This window comes from Neodiprion lecontei, chromosome 2, assembly GCF_021901455.1.
Source record: "Neodiprion lecontei isolate iyNeoLeco1 chromosome 2, iyNeoLeco1.1, whole genome shotgun sequence".
Taxonomy (NCBI): domain Eukaryota; kingdom Metazoa; phylum Arthropoda; class Insecta; order Hymenoptera; family Diprionidae; genus Neodiprion; species Neodiprion lecontei.
The window spans coordinates 9392672-9407610 of record NC_060261.1 but is presented as its reverse complement, the minus strand read 5'-3'; positions in this window follow the sequence as shown (position 1 = coordinate 9407610).

Sequence of the window (14939 nt, the reverse complement as noted above, 5' to 3'; positions counted from 1 at the left end):
CCCGGCGTTTTTATTTATTCATTTTTCTTCGTTTTTATTCAGCGATATTTCCGAGATCCGTTATATTTATACAGATTCGGGGTGGGAATTAGACGGTCGCGTCGGTACGGACGCCGAATGCATCGAAAAATAATTACTGTGGCGAAAATCTGTTGACGCGGAGTTCGCGTAGATATTATAGCGTGCGGAGAAAAGCGTTGGACGCTCTGATTGACGGCTCTATTGAGAATGCGCATGAGAAGGTTTGGTTCGAGGTTGAAAGGTGCGAAAATGGAGATATATATATATATATATATATATAGAGAGAGAGAGAGAGAGAGAGAGAGAGAGAGAGAGAGAGAGAGGGCAGGGCAGGGTCGCTCGTAACTTGCGAATAAATGCGATTTGAGGAGCGAGCGTGGTGGAGAGGAATCTATTCACAAAACCCTCGCCTCGCCTCGTCCCCCGCTTATTCGTTCTACGCGCCACTCGCTATCTTCCAAAGAACCGTGAAGGAAGGAAGGTGGCAAAGAGAGGGGAAAACGGAGGGGAGGGAAGTTCACGGTGAGAAAATACCACCCACACCGCGGGACGTTCTAATGAATAGAGAAGAAGCTCTCTTTTATGGATCGGAACCGTGTCCGTCCGACAGTTTCCATCGGGAGTACGACCCGCCCCTTACAAACCTGATGTTGGTATGCACGACTCTGGATTCGGTGTGTGAAAAACCGAATCGCTCGTCGAGTACTCATCGCCTCTCTCCAGTATGCTGGGCCTCGGAATGAACTATACACAAGGCATTAAGCTCGGAGGTTGAAGTCTAAATTACGAAATGATATTACGGTAAGCGATCCAGGGTTAAAGTCCAACTCCTGTCACACCTCGGTGGGACTGTTTTGTTCGGCTGATACCGCGTCGTATTTCGAACGTAGGTGCAAGCACAAAGAAATACCATAGCTCGCAAGCAGCGGGGACTGATAAATGAACGAAAGAAGATGCCACAGTCTGCCATTGGAGAACGAGAACCTCGGAGTGAAGACATCAGCGCGTAGCAGGTGGTCCACTGGTACCGGCCACGCAACAGTGCGAAGCAACGACCCTTGGCGTTTATGTGACCGTGGACGTACACACGCGCATACTCGCCGTACGTACACGCGTGATACACGTGATGTTTTACTTTTCCTACCGGCTGGTTCCATTCACGTAAAAGTTGAGGTAGCGTCTCACCGCGGTACGACCCCGGTCTTTCTCTCCTCCCCCATTCTCTCTCCTTCGATGTTCTTTCTTCTCCTCCTCGGAGGATGAAAATGTTCAACGACGGTGGACAATCTCAGCTACGGGACTGGGGATATTTTCTACCAGCGCGAGAGAATCGCCACGGTGTGCGGTTCGTGTGCGTGCATCAAGCCGCATAAATCATCCGACGAGCGTCGGGGTGGCCGTCGAGGAGGATTCCGTCCTCGGCTTTATCCCAGCTCGGAGTCACGCACCGGGAGTCGGATCCACAATGCGATGGTTACGCGCAGCACCCAGGTCCAACAGAGTCATCATCGCTGGGCAGGAGTAACCCACGTCCTCGTACCCCACTGGGATGTTTAGTAGCGGGAGCGTCACGGCTGGTCTCATTGTGGCGTCCGGTCACAACAGATACTCCCCTGCTGATCGTCCCTCATTCACCGTCTCCGCACGGGAGTGGGTAGAAATTAAGGTTTTACGGGCAATTATTTCATCCTCTCGGTATAATAACCGAAGAGGGGAGAGCGCGTCTGGATTCCGACTGGTCGGAAGCCGGGAGTGCATACCTGGCCGGGTCATCCTCCTGGAATACCTTGCCTTCGGGACCATCTGTCAAAAAGTCAAAATACACGAAAGGCGCCCATTGTACTCGAGTCCTGTGGGATTGCTACTTAGCGCGCTCGCATCCCGGTCGCATCCAGCCCTATTATGCGCACCATGCACTCCGCCTGTTTTCCGGGACATCTGTATCCCTCGAGTTGTAACGGCGCTACACACGCTTGTCCCACTATCCTACCTACGCTTCCATCTCGCCCTAGTGCCGCGGCAGTGCGACCGGTATCACGGATCCCAGATCCAACCTCCGATCATCTCTCCGCTCGATGAATGGAAAATATTCCACCGCCGGGAAAAAGGGGAGCCCAAATTCAATGGGGTATTTGTCGCTTTGTGTTACCTGACAAATCAGATTTGCTCGAGAACCGATGTTCGCGCGCGTCTGTTCCTCGATCGTCGAATACGTGTGTATACCCGCCTGTACAACACGTGTACACAATACCCATAACAGGACCCCAAATTTCGCACTACCGCGGACCGAATGCTCGCTCGTTTCTAATTCCGTCACCGTTTGACGTTCACGCACGCGGTGAAATCAGATAAGTCGCCATGCTGAGCACTTTCGGGTCATCACCGTGAGCCAATCAGGAACTGGAGCCGGAGTGGGAAGCCCTTTGCGATGCTTAAAAGGGGGATTGAGTTTTAACTCGCCTGGACTGATCCGGTGTAATTAGCGTCGGTGATCACTGGCGCGGCTAACCCGTCCTTAAGGATGCCCCTCAAATCAGAAACAAAGGCGGGGCCACCGACGTCGGCTCAGACCGAACGAACCGATTACCTTACCCATAGGCTTGCTCTTCGGATCAATACGGCGTGCCTGATGCCACGAATTTATCGCAATTCTAATTAATCGAGTTTAACTCTTTGATTCCGTTTCGAAGAATCCCTCAAAGCCCGTTTCGAGTCCCCCTGCGAGGCTGGAAATTGGAAGAAAAGGGTTTCTTTTTTTCCGGATCGGCGAGCCAGGGTTGTCGTTTGGAAACGATCGAGTCGTTGGTCGGCTTCGGCGGGCCCGTCAGGCGCTGGCCAATCGGAAGGCTCGGCCGATCCGCCGCCGCTCGCCCCCACGAATTTTGCGTCAATTTTCAGGCGAGTTGGATCGCGGGGTTATTTAAAACGTGTGCCCCCGTAAAAAAGCCCTACCTACCAACCTACCAACCTACCTACCTACACCATTGCCAAGGAGGAGAGATACGGTAGAGGGAGAGTCGCGGTAAGTAGACTGCAGCGAGCAAAGGCCCTAAATCAACATTTTTATAAACTGCTTAGTATTCATAGGCTCGGAGGGGGTGCCGCACCTATAACGCGAAAGTGAGTAGGCTTCGTTCGATCCTTCGCCAACGAAAGTGGCATCTCGCAGCCACCCCCTCGTGCGGATCCGCGTCACCACCCCCGTCGACCGGCTTATAACGACTGTATTATCGAGGAGCTGTTTAAATCGGATAACGGCTGCCATGCCGGATCGATCCCGAGCAATAAGCCCCTAAACGTCCCCGCTACGACACCGTGTCAAACAATATTGGATTTTCAAAAAGTCTCCGGGACGCTGTGCGCGCGGAAATATTTTTCTCTCGCGAAATAAATATATGTATTCGACCGCGAGAAACGCTTTGTGAGAAAACTCACCCGTTTCGTTCACTCGACTGTTAAAGTTGCCAGATCCGTGCACGGAAAGACAAGCGAAAACGGAGAGAACTGGTGAGTACACCACTTTTCATTTATTTCTGGTCAAACATCGACGTTTACGTTTACGTGTCGAAATAACGCTTGCGAGCGGTATCTGAGAGTGGTCAAAGACTTCGTATAATCACAACTGTACGATTGTAAATAGTATGCAGGACTGTTTTGGGTCACTGCGAGTTATGAATTTCACGTTGGAAATGATAAATTCATAACGGTAGATACCGAATGTCATTCAGGCATGTCTGAGCGATTTAGAAATTCAAAGTTTTAGCCTCAAATTAGAAATCAGCTATTCCAAAGACGTGAAAATATTTCATCAACGGAAAGCATTCCACGTGCAATATCCGGAAAAAAATGGTCTGCGCCATTATGGACCGTTCCTCGATCTTTTTATTCGATATTATTAATGAAATTCGCATTGTTTGTCATTCCACTCGTAAAAAATGTTTCACCAATATTTTTTATACATATGTATATATTTTTAATACTTGAAAGAACGCGTTCGGTGATACGGGTAAAAATTAGCATCCTTCAACAACAATCGTGGGATCCACGAGGTACGTTTATTGAATTCGAAAGTCATGCCAGACAGATTTCAGCCATGATCACAGCCTGCTCAGATTTCGCTCGTAGGCGGGGATTCGGGTAAAACAATCACGCAGAGCTCATGCATGTTAATGCGTTGTTAGGGTGTCGGAGTGCGTGGGCGCCCAGGGTAGCAAGGGGGGATGGGGGTGCCCAATATCAGCCCCCGGCCCAGCGCCTCAAACCTGGCAGATTCCATTTCATTCCATTTGCCATTCAATCGTCCCAACGACGACGACGACGACGACGACGTTCAGAATCCAATATCAATTGCAGAGGTATAGACGAGTGTACTTGCGGCCACGACCGATGCGCCTTCAACCTGTATACGTATACAGGCAAAAGATACACGCCTATAGATTCGCCGATTCTCCCACCCCCGTTATATCCGAATACACTCACCCTTGATCGCGACCCCCGGGTTATACAAACACAACGCTATTTCGCAATAAGGGCGTTGACGCTAAAGCCTTTATCTACCACTTTTTTCTTGCCCAGCTTCTTTCAATATTTCCCTCTCGGTTACACCATATACGCGCAGCTACACGCACGGTTAGATCCGCCGGTTAATTACTTCCGACGATTCTTTAATTGGCATTTCTTTCCAGCCTTTCCTAGAGTATAATTTTTGTCGCTATACGATAATGAAATTTTGATATCATTGCGACTTGGGCTAAGAAGACTGTTTAAAATGAAGCGACATTTTTTCCATCCAGATTTTATCTCCGATTCAAGTTATCGAATTTCATTTAGTCCGATCTGGTATCTTCAGCTAGAGGGTGCTTTATACGATTGACAATTGACGCGGTAACTGGTACAGAAAATTTCAACAGACAGGAGAAAAATGGTTCGTTTGAAAAAAGACTCCGGTCCCGCTATTCAATAGCTTGCTTATCTAATGTACATAAGTATTTCGAAAAAATATATACCTATCCATAAAAAATTTCGACCAATTCAGATAAACGAATGGTAAACTCGACCTGTTCTAGCAGCATCTATAACCAACTCGATTCTTTCTCATCCTGGGCAGTAGATGGTGGTAACACTAATATTCCGAGCAACGTCATCCTCTTGTAGAACAGATTGGTGATCACTCCGTAAAACACTGCTAGACACTTTAGTGAATTGATGAAAACGACGAAGCCCAACTCAATGACTATGTTCGACTAAAAACACAGCTCACGTGTTATAAAATTGCTAATTTAGTTTGTAGGAATGACTACTCAAGTTCCTAAGCGGTCGTTAGTGAAACGGTATTGCCGCTTACAGTGGTACGTGATGGACGTGCAGAGAAACGGTCCGCGGTTTTGGCGGGATGACGTCGAGCACACCTTACGTCACGCTAATGCCGGTATAAGCTAGTTTCGCGAGGTCGTCGCGGCGACACGAAGCCCGGGCAGCCGGGTCTGTTTGCTGTTTGAATGGGGCTCGGGGGCGGCGGGGTTAGTGGTACTTACCAAACCGACACGGGCCAACTCTATACATCAAAGACCTTATACCCCCGGTTCCTCTTCCCCTCCTGAGTCGCGCATCCGAGAGAGGACTCAACGACGAGCTACTCACTCCGTTGTTGTAGCCGTTCTCGGTGCGAGACTCAGGCACACGGCGATGCCCATACATAATCATGGCTCGTCTTTGTCCCTCGAAATTGATTTATTATTCAAAGTGACGTGTGTTTCACAATGTGTATTTACCACGCTACGAAACCTCGCCGGCATGCGCTCTTCGTCGTCCTCCTTCCAACGAGTATATCATACATGTAATGTATACTCACGAGTAATTCGTTAAATTTTATCATCGTCAACGGGATTTTATAGAAACGACGAATTTCTAGCGACTGGTATGAAATACGGATGAGCCTGATGGCATTTGCGGTTCTTCCGCGACCAGGCACTTACAAAGACACCATATGAGCGAATCGTTATGTCCGAAGAATTGTTTTACTCGTGACATTTTCTTCTGTGGTTCCTTTCCGATTCATACGGAGCCACGCCTGCAGTGAAATCATGAGCCTGCTTCGAATACCCCAACCGCGATCTAACATTGTAAATGCCACATTCTCTCGAAGCAAGTCCTTTGTAGTTCCCACAATTCAATAGTATTTATATCCAACTTCTATTCTTCCCACACTTTGTGCAATTCAGTCTTCAGAGCCTCTAAATTCATCAAAGCTATTCTAGATGAAGCACTGAATGAGCCCATGATCTAAATACCTACAGTTAAGACGAGTTCATTGACTCGCTGATGCGATAATTTCTTCTTCTTTTCGTCACTGAACAATCCGAAGCCCGTGTACCGCTTGGATCTTGAGCGTGTTAGGCATGCCTCCGCAATCTAGCATCGCAACTTCGACATTCCCTCGAAGAAAGTTCTTTAGCAGTAACAACGCCGTAAAATGTTGACGCCTCCGTAGCCGCTACTTCTTTGGTACCGATAATTGATAGCCTGGAATTACCGTTGAGGAAGATAACTCCTGTGGGTAACTCTAAGGACATCGCCGAAGGCGCGACTTTTCGACGTCGCCATGTACCCGATCAACCTTCAATGACGTTCGACCGCAGTGATGTACGGTGTGAGCAAAACTCCCCTGGCATTGATGGACGTCCTCAAAACATCGCAACGTTGCTCACGATGGACGAAGTCGCGTGTGTCGCGTGGGTGGCGAACAGCCGACCAGCCGGTCATCAGACACGTAAAAGCCGTTGAAGGGGGTGAAGATATCGATCACGTAATGGGAAGAAGAAAAAAAGAAACATCAGAAATTCCTAACCTGTGGCAATCAATCAACCGCGGCTCTACATCCCTCAAAGATGTAGCCTTCCACAAAAATCTTAATCCGTCTTTCCCTTGGAAGTCATACGGAATTGGAAAACTCCCAAGGAAACGAACTCAGGAGTATAACTCTATCGGCTTCTGTCCTCTTTGCCCGACATTTATACGTTCGTCCATCGTAATTTGGCTCACGCGTTCGCGCGTGAACACGGAGCTGCGGGTGAGGTTGCACAGACTTCCCGGGTTATACCTTCCAGAACGCGGTGGACCTCGTCCTCCGCATCCCCACAGCAAACGGCACTCGGCGTCCCGAGTGACTACGGCATTCTCGACGCATAATCCTGAGATATGAGCGCGTATTATGTGGAATTGTGCGTCTCGTGAGTCCGGGGGGTCTTCGGGGATTCCGGGAGCGGTGTGAACTCGCTTCAGCTACACTACGCAGACCCGCAGCCGCGTTTGAGAAACGGAAAAATCCTCGGCGATCGCTCGCTCATCTTCATAATAGTCGCAACACGTGTCGCAACGTTGCCTTTTTTCTCACATTATACAACAGTCCAGCAGGTTAGTACAGGTTTTCCAAAAACTCAGTGAACTTGAGGAGTTGACAATTTTGAAATGAGCCGAACACCCGGGTTCAAGAATTTTAGTGCATTCAATGACTTCGCATGACTTTTCATCGAGCGTGCAATTGAATTGATCGTTATAAGTAATATTGTTGATAAACTGATTGGACGAGAGAAAGTGGATCGTCTTCGTCAAGATCCAACAGTCCCACTTCATCCCAGTAGTTGTTGTATCATCGCAAAAGGATCGGTGCGACTCACGCAATCGTGGGTGAGTTGTGAACCTTTGAGGAAAATTCCTCTGCGCAGTTGAAGAGATGCAGATATGATTGGCCGTCTTTGTCCGTTGAGAGAGAAGACTGGAACCGGGTGAATGAAATCTGGATAAGAAGAAGGATGGTGGTGCGTGGCGGAGGCGAGCCTGCACCTGGTTCACTATCCTGAGTGAAACTGACTCTCCTCCGGTGTTTGGAGCCCGTGCAGCCTCTTTGGGATGCGGTTTTGAGCCTGCAGGAAGCTGCGGCTCCCCGCGCCTTTCTTACCGGGACGCGAGGTAGATAATACGCGAGATAAAGCATCCTTAGGCTCGGCTTAGGCTGCTACCGTGATGCGCGCCACGCACTTGGACCACCCCGGCAGCCGGTTCCTGACTGGATCGGCGGCCACGGTCCTCCTCTAGGATTACACCTCGACCGGTCGCGGTATCGCGGGTCCCTGGAATTATCGCCGCACAATAGGGCGCACTCCTACGCCCTTTCGTTATCCTCCCCCTCTGCCCCATCGTCTTCGTTTGCGGACGCGTTTCACGGACCGCGAGCCCTGCATCTACAGCTTCGAGACAATGCGCCCTGTATCATGCCGGATCAGGGTGGATGGTTGGCGTCACCCCATCTCTGGAACCTCGTAACTCAGACCGCGTGGAGATCCACGTTCTTAAATCTCCCAGGAACACTGCTTTTGACGTCTCGCGACTCGAGATATCCACTCCCAACGACAAACGGACGGAAATGCCTATCGGTATAAGGATACCATGCATTATGCAGTCTTACCGCGACACGGATACCGCGCGGGAACCGCCGCTTCAACGGAGTTACACACTGTGTGTAATATACTCTGTTACATTATGTCACCAAGTCATGATACGTCCCTTGTCGCTCCAAGCGGTGTTTCCTAGGAGATTTGCGTCTCGGTCGAATGTCCCCCGTGATCGAGATCCAGGACTTCGTCTCCTGTGTTCTCTGGAAAATACATGAAATCCCTCGATTGTCGAAACGGGCTTTGTTGTCGCTTGCAGGAAATACATGATCGAAGAAATATGGGGATCATGACTTGAATACTTCACATCAAATTTAATTGAAAACTGTTGCTTCGTATTTTTTTTATTTTTTTTTTCCAATGAATCAGTGGCAGGAGGAGGAAGTACAATCGAACAATGATCACCCTGTGTTGTAAAAAATTACTTGTTTCATGATTATTAAAATAGAAGATGACCTTAGACGCGTATACTCATGGTTCAGTCTTGGTTAAAAACTGGCAGAGTATTGCCTGAAGTTTCTGTCCGCGACAATATTTCGATATGGATGTAAGTACCGAGGCAGAACTACCGTCGAGCTGTAAGTCGCACTCAAGAGAACATCTTAAAATTGTCCACTCGTCTCGGAGGGACGTAATACACTTTGAGCATCAAGTGGTTCGATAAGACACTCACCCGACCCGGAAGCCGGGGCTCAAGAGCTAGCAGGCAATTTGTAGCCAACTCGCAGTAAAAACGGTGATATCGATGCTGCTGGTGAAGAAGAAGAAAAAAAAAACGTCTCATAAATTGCATCAGAGATTTTTGTTCCGTTCTGTCCTCATCGAGCGGGGTTCGAGTGAACGGCGAGACAATTTCGCGGTTCAGCAGCGACTCGTCGGCTAACATCGTACGGTACCATAAGACAAGTGCCTGTATAACTCTGGTGAAAAATGCCGGTTATACCAGCTGCGGCGAAGAGCGAATAGCTATGCCCGCGAGAGTATGCTTCCACCGTGTTCTCGTGGCAGAACTCGTGACGTGGGGCAAGGCGGCGGCTCGATTACACAGAGGAGAAGAGGAGGCACAGCGGCGCCGAGCTCAGACCTCGCCGCAGAACCTATCCGGCATAATATGTCCCCCTGTCCCCATCTTCCCGGTGGACCCGGTGTCCTCGTGTCCTCGTGTCTCTCCTTCTGACCCGCCGCCCGCCGGGTTAGATTCCTGCACTAGCGTACACAATGCGAGTTATTGCCGCATCGGATCCGAGTCCTGGCGCCAGCGCCGCGAGGCCGCATAAATTCTCAGGACCCGCGGCTCTGCTGCATGGATAACCTTCGCCACCGTCCAACTTCGTCCTTTGGAGCTTGGCTCTACCGCGTTGCCGACAAGTACCTTATACCTTCAGCTTCTTACCCTTCAAACGACGTTCCTGCAGTTCCATGCAGGTGCTTGAGCCTCTAATCACGCCTCACTTCTGTCGTTGCGTAATTATTCCTTGCTTCAACCGTTATCCGAACTGATTTTGTAGACCGAATAATGTTTTATCACTTGTTAGAACATTTGCATGGTTTGATGGAATATTGAAGTTTTTTTTCAACCAGCACTTTGTCAAACGCATTTTACGAAGGTCAAGTCTCGCTAAGAATGGATGGGTACAACTATCTGAAATTGAAATCAGGAGTAAGGAAGAAATGTCCAGTAGTATTACTTACCCCAATGATGGTGAACATGAATGAAACAACATCCCTATACATATCTATGTCATAGGAATGAATTTCAGTAAATTCGAATTATGCAAGCTGAGATATCAATAATTTGACAAACTGTTTTGTAATGAGAACATTCAAAATAATCAAACTCAGGTCTTCTTGATCCGATTCTAATGTTTTGGGCTCATTTTGCTCACTGACCAGATCTCCAACAATTGTCTGAAAAACATTTGAGAAATCTTACATTACAGCATAGTTATAACGCACAAATATAAATATGGCGACGAGCGTTTACTGCACTCGATTTATATAAGTCTATAATTATCCACTATGCAGATAATTATTTGTAAAACTCTCTTGAACCGATCTCTGGAGATTTTCGTGGTAAGTAAGATAAGCCCAAAATATTAAGATGCGATTAAACAGAACACCAGAGTGTAATCATTTTGAACGTAGAAATATAAAACCTTTGCTAATATTCTTGATACCTCTGCTCGTGTTTTAATCAAATTGGCTTAGACTCTCTTCTCTTACATAGCAGGGATGTTGTTTAATTCGCATTCACTATTGCAGGCACAAACAACGTTGGTGGATATTTTTTGAACGGTTGTTTCCCGTTTCGCGACGCTTCTTTCAGGCGATGAATACCATTTATCTACAATTCGAAATCACGGGTTTTCTTCTCGACACGTGAGACCGCGAAGAGGCTACCGAAGGCTGTCTGAGGGCGGATTGGTTGGAACGGTGGTGAAAGGTAATTGAAGAGATCCGAGTCACGGTATCGTACTTACGAAATTGTGCTCCTATCAGACGCGAGGATCGCAGTGATTGTTACGGACGGTGGCAGCGGCGCAAGGCGGCCTCTCCGCAGAAGGAGGAGATAATGAGCGGGTACGCGGATAATGGCGCTTTCGCTATCGCGTTGACATCTGCTCTTAACGAGGGATCGTTGTCACGGGGCTGGAGGCAACACGTGCGTGACACCTCCGGCTGGGCCAGCTACTCCATGTCCCCGTCATAAGGAGAGTCCGTTTCGGGTCGGTAGCGCACCGGATCTCGGCGAGGGTGGCGCCAAGATCAAGCCCTACGATTGCCCTCCGCTTGGCAATTAGCGACCCCTCCTTCACCTCGGACCCAGGCCTCTGGGCCCTTGGGCCCTTCTCACGAGTTCCTACCAGGGTCACCGAAACGTGGAGGCGTATCTCAAAATCTAGGTACCCGTATTATACGCGACCCGAGACCGCGCCCTCTTCTCTTCTCGTCTCGTTTCGTCTCGTCTGCCGCGGACCCTGGTCATTTCTATATCCACCTCGGGCAGTGCCGGCAGCTGAGTTATGGCCGGAAGTATTATCTTTCAACGAACATCAAGTTTTTATCATTTCGAGGCATTAGCCCGGCTTAGATCATGTTAAATTGGTCAAACGGCAGGTTCGTTAAGCGCGGCTTCTTGTTCGAATATCCTTCTCCCAGACCAAGACACGTTAAGCTTAATTCAGATAGTGGATTAGTCATTGGAACAGCTCTCGTGAGAAGTCGTTACCAGCAGCGCAAATTTACAAGTAATACTCCGGTTCGCTCTCTGTGTGTGGTTTTATAGACGAATGTAAGGTTACGGAGAAACGCGCGAGTATCAGGGGTGAATGGAATTGTGAGAGGCGGAAGGAATGCTCCAAGTCGGAAAAGCTTACGAACTCGTCGGTGCGACGAATCCGAGGATGGGAAAGCGCCTCATTTCAATCTGTCGCGATTCCTCCTGCTTCTCTTCTTCCGGAGTACTCCAGGGGTCGTCAAACACAGGCGAGGATATATTAGGATGCATCTCCATAAAAGTTGGAATCGAGCACAGAGTAAACATCAGCTCGGCTTGCACGGATCCAGCGAAGCGACGTCCGGCTCTTTCACGAGACTCAGACGATCGTCTTGCGGCAGCAATCACCGATATTGAGGGTTTCATTTCATCCCACGAAAAGCCGTTCTGGAACGGAGGCAGAGGAGGGGGAGGAGGAGGACACCAATCGCAACCCAGCCCAGCGAACAAAGATAGAAGAGTAGAGTGAAGAGGCTGCAGAAGCGAGAGAATAGGACGAATTTTACTTCTCTCTTGCCGACAGTGTTTCCCGGCTGAGGAGTAAAATCGTCACCGAGGTTCTCGAAGACGAGAACTCAATGTTTAAAACGGGCAGACAAAATTAAGTCAGAGAGGTAACCGACGGTCAGAATTTTCGAGAGGAATGGTTTCTGGGTTCTGGTCATCCTCTGTTTCGCAAAATCTTCTATGACACCTCCCTCTTCCCAAACATTATTGGAAACTTATACCCATTACATCGCACCAAGCTGACTGAGTTGACAAGGTAACAGTTGAGTCGTTCCACAGAGTCGAAAGAGAATACAACCAGTAAGATTCAGAGGTAGTCGGTTTATCTCCCATTAATAATTAGTAAGCCGGTGTTAAGTACGACCCGCTGGTCAAGCAGTGGGTCAGCGGGGGTCCAGTCGGAGTCAGACCCGCCCCATGTTAACCTTTGTGAAAATGGCTGCGACTCACCGATCAAGGTGTCCGGCAATGCGAAGGCGTACCAAACGGTCGGACCTTATACTCGGGGTGTAAATATCATGTCAGGTGATTTTTTTATCGTGGCGTTGTGCGTAGTATACTTAGGGAAAGGAAACTGACAGACCTAACCGGCGGAATGGGATTATAGCGAGGTTCCACCCTTAGCCAAGTGCAAGACGTCGCGCAGGTGGGATTTTAAAATCAGTTCTTCGTTGGTAGCCGGTTGCGCACACCTAGAGCTTGGCTTAATCCGCATTCATCAGCAGTTATAGACATCCTAGGCACAGGGTTAGAGGATAAGCCGGCTCATCCTAGCTCATCCCCGACGCTCCGCCCAACAGTTCTAGGTCATCCCCAGGCCCGACGGCCTTTCCTGCAGCCACCCAGTTTTTCTCCGCCTCATCGAAGGTTGCGAAATCGCGATCTTCGGTGGCAGATACGCGGCTCTGAATTTCCATCACCGTCAGACAAGCTCGTCCTCCGGAGCTTATTTACTCCGACTCTACATTCGTTCCTGGACTCGAGAAGTATTCCGCGGTACCGCGCGTTCGCCTAGAGACGGGCACTACATGCGGGAGATAAAGGCGGGGAGACGACGCTGTACCGATATATAAATCAAATTGACTGCTGCGACGTCGAGCACAGAGTCCCGGAGGAACGAACGGGTATATATAACCCATACATACGTACATACGTGTGCAACGTGACACAGAACGACGAGACACCGCGCGGCCATATACAACGTGTCCAATCGCAAATCCGTTTAATTCGTTCTTTACAGTATAAGTTTAATCCGAATTAAACTGCGCCAGACGGGCCATAAATCCAACGGTAGCGCGCATTAAGAGGAGCACACCAGCGTGTTTCATCCCCCTCTCGACCTCCCGTCGACCACCGCGGAAACTGACCCACGGAGTACAGACCGAGAATGCATTATACCGACCTAACTAAGCCGCAAGCTCAATTCCTTATCATACAGGTTTTTACTGGTTGTAAATTTAGGGGGGAGGGCGGACGAAATGCACGGGGTGGTTCACTCGCCGTTATTTATCCTGCAGTTCGGCAGTTGCGCCGATGCTGCTGCTGCTCCTGCCCTTCCTGAAAATCTATCGCTGAACGGGCTCCATTACCTACCTTTGCGTTCGATCGTGTCCAATCGCCGCCACAGTGGACAGATAGGTGCTGCTCGGCCACTCCCATTCCGAACTTGATTAACGGCTCCCTATATACGTGCAGGCGGGAACCGTACCGGCAGCTGTCCTTCCTTTTTGATTATACAAGGTGTCTGTCTTTGCAGGAGATAGGATGAAATCGGTTTCCTTGCTCATAGAGCACTTTTTTTTTTTTTTTTTATTACGAATCTTTTGTTATATTACTAGAAAATAACGTGACGATTGTTTCGTTATCTGATTATATAATCAAGGAAGGAAAAATGTAAAGAACGAATAATCGGGTTTGTAGACGGAAACGAGGCGTTCACTTACAGCCAAATAATTGCACGCCTGCCGACTACGATCGGACATGACGATAGGAAAAAAAAATGAAAGAATGTAACTAAATTGCGTTACACCGGAAGTACAACGGCGTACACTGGTTCTCGTAAACCAGCCGAGAAACAGGAACTGGCGTTGCAACACTAGCGGGAATAATACTTATATTACAACTAGGTAAGCATGTACGCGATCAACTCAATGAACTCGCGGATTGCGAAATCTTTCATTCTTGCGTAGGTCTACACCATGTGCTCGAGCTAGCTAGTATATTTTATGAGTTATGTTTTACCGCGCCGGTGAATTAATTATTGAGCAATAATATTGTGCCTACCTGTGTTTCTCCTATAATCGTACGAAGCTGACGCTGCTTGTCTGTAAAGAAAGTTGATACCTACCTGTGTATATCGTACATCGCATACATACTTAAGAGCAGCTAAAGCGTATATGCTCAGAAGTTGTACTCAAAGCGAGTGTTTCTGTTTGCTAAAAACTCTAAGAAATTGAATTTCAAAAAAGCGATTGATCACTGAGATCACTTTCTTGTTCTTCAAGCTACAGATTAAAACTTAATTGAAAACTGATTCAATTCTGAGGAACAAAATTCAAAAAAATCTGTTCCAAAATATCCACGGTTCCGATACCATTGAGTAGCAATATACTTGCTTCTATTCGTATAAATTGTATCAGAATTCTTCACTTCTGCAAACGTCGAACTTGAGTGTACAAACGTAA